The sequence below is a fragment of the Arachis stenosperma genome, chromosome 1, assembly GCF_014773155.1.
Source record: "Arachis stenosperma cultivar V10309 chromosome 1, arast.V10309.gnm1.PFL2, whole genome shotgun sequence".
NCBI classification, from domain to species: Eukaryota; Viridiplantae; Streptophyta; class Magnoliopsida; order Fabales; family Fabaceae; genus Arachis; species Arachis stenosperma.
This window is the reverse complement of record NC_080377.1, coordinates 80,887,546-80,890,131: the sequence shown is the minus strand read 5'-3', so window position 1 is coordinate 80,890,131 and position 2,586 is coordinate 80,887,546. Positions and strand designations below refer to the sequence as shown.

Genomic DNA, 2,586 nt, shown 5'->3' with positions numbered 1-2,586 from the left:
CATGAAGAATTATAGGTGTTTCCATAGGGTTCTCCTAGGTAATTCACCTCTTCCATTGAAGGGTTCTCAGGATCATAAGCTTCTTCCTCAGATGAAGCATCCTTAGTACTGCTTGGTGCATTTTGCATTCCAGACAGACTTTGAGAAATCAAATTGACTTGTTGAGTCAATATCTTATTCTGAGCCAATATGGCATTCAGAGTATCAATCTCAAGAACTCTTTTCTTCTGATTAGTCCCATTGTTCACAGGATTCCTTTCAGAAGTGTACATGAATTGGTTATTTGCAACCATTTCAATTAGCTCTTGAGCTTCTGTAGGCGTCTTCTTCAGATGAAGAGATCCTCCAGCGGAGCTATCCAAAGACATCTTGGATAGTTCAGAGAGACCATCATAGAAAATACCTATGATGCTCCATTCAGAAAGCATGTCAGAAGGACATTTTCTGATCAATTGTTTGTATCTTTCCCAAGCTTCATAGAGGGATTCTCCATCCTTCTGTCTGAAGGTTTGGACTTCCACTCTAAGCTTACTCAATTTTTGAGGTGGAAAGAACTTTGCCAAGAAGGCATTGACTAGCTTTTCCCATGAGTCTAGGCTTTCTTTAGGTTGTGAGTCCAACCATGTCTTAGCTCTGTCTCTTACAGCAAAAGGGAATAGCATAAGTCTGTAGACCTCAGTGTCAACCCCATTAGTCTTGACAGTGTCACAGATTTGCAAGAATTCAGCTAAGAACTAATGAGGATCTTCCAATGGAAGTCCATGAAACTTGCAATTCTGTTGCATTAGAGAAACTAATTGAGGCTTAAGCTCAAAGTTGTTTGCTCCAATGGCAGGGATAGAGATGCTTCTCCCATAGAAGTCGGGAGTAGGTGCAGTAAAGTCACCCAGCACCTTCCTTGCATTGTTTGCATTGTTGTTGTTTTCGGCTGCCATGGTTTCTTCTTCTTTGAAGATTTCTGTTAGGTCCTCTACAGAGAGTTGTGCCTTAGCTTCTCTTAGCTTTCGCTTCAAGGTCCTTTCGGGTTCAGGGTCAGCTTCAACAAGAATGCCTTTGTCTTTGTTCCTGCTCATATGAAAGAGAAGAGAACAAGAAAATGTGGAATCCTCTATGTCAAAGTATAGAGATTCCTTGAGGTGTCAGAGGAAAAGAAAAATAGAAGGAAGAAGTAGAGAATTCGAACTTAGTGAGATAGAGTTCGAATTGTGCATTGAGAAGGAGTGGTACTCCATAAATAGAAGGATGTGAGAAGAGGGGAAGAAATTTTTTCGAAAATTAAGTTAAAAAGATTTTAAAAACATTTTGAAAAATTGATTGATAATTTTCGAAAACTAAAAGTGGGAAAGAAATCAAGTGATTTTTTGAAAAAGATTTTGAAAAAAATATGATTGAAAAACTATTTTTGAAAAAGATGTGATTAAAAAGATATGTTTGAAAAATTATGCTTTCAAAAAATGTGATTGAAAAGATATGATTTGAAAACAATTTTAAAAAGATTTGATTTTAAAAAATTAATGACTTGCCTAACAAGAAAAGATATGATTCAAACATTAAACCTTTCTCAACAGAAAAGGCAACATACTTGAATTGTTCAATCAAATCATTAATTGTTAGTAAGTATCTTTGAAAAAGGAAAGAAATTGATTTTGAAAACATTTCATTGAAGAGATTTGATTTTGAAAAAGATCTGATTTTGAAAAACTTTGAAAACTTGAAAAAAAAATTGATTTGAAAACAAAATCTTCCCTCTTGAGCCATCCTGGCGTTAAACGCCCAGAATGGTGCACATTCTGGCGTTTAACGCCCAATGCTCTACCTTTTTGGGCGTTAAACGCCCAACCAGGCACCCTGGCTGGCGTTTAAACGCCAGTCTGTCCTTCTTCACTGGGCGTTTTGAACGCCCAGCTTTTTCTGTATAATTCCTCTGCAGTATGTTCTGAATCTTCAATTCTCTGTATTATTGACTTGAAAAGACACAAATTAAAAATATTTTTGGTTTTTTAATAATGAGGAATAATCAAAATGCAACTAAAATCAAATAGATAATGCATGCAAGATACCAAACTTTAGCAGTTTGTATACTACTGACACTAACAAAATAAGAATGCATATGAGAAATAACAAAACACTCAAGTCAATAGAATTCAAAGATCAAAACAAGGAAATCATCAAGAACAACTTGAAGATTAATGAAGACATATGCATAAATTCGAAAAATGCAAGAAGAACAGAAACATGCAATTGACACCAAACTTAAAATGAGACACTAGACTCAACAAGAAACATAAAATATTTTTGGTTTTTATGATTTTGTAATTTTTTTGTGCTTTTTCGAAAATTATATGAAAATAGAAAATAAAGGTTTCAGAATTCTTAGTTAGAATTCCAGGAATCATTGCAATGCTAGTCTAAGACTCCGGTCCAGGAATTAGACATGGCTTCACAACCAGCCAAGCTTTCAAAGAAAGCTTCGGTCCAAAACACTAGACATGGCCAATGGCCAGCCAAGCCTTAGCAGATCATTGCTCCAACAGCAAGTTTGATAGAAATCAACAAGCTCTTGTGATGATAAGTTGAAACCTCGGT

General features: G+C 35.7%; 1 non-coding gene across 1 annotated transcript; it reads left to right on the top strand.

The window, feature by feature from the left end:
* Positions 1–422: 422 nt before the first annotated feature.
* On the top strand, positions 423–530 carry LOC130956065 (small nucleolar RNA R71). Its single transcript, XR_009076995.1, has one exon. It is a non-coding gene; the product is annotated as a small nucleolar RNA R71 (small nucleolar RNA).
* The last annotated feature ends 2,056 nt before the right edge of the window (positions 531–2,586 follow it).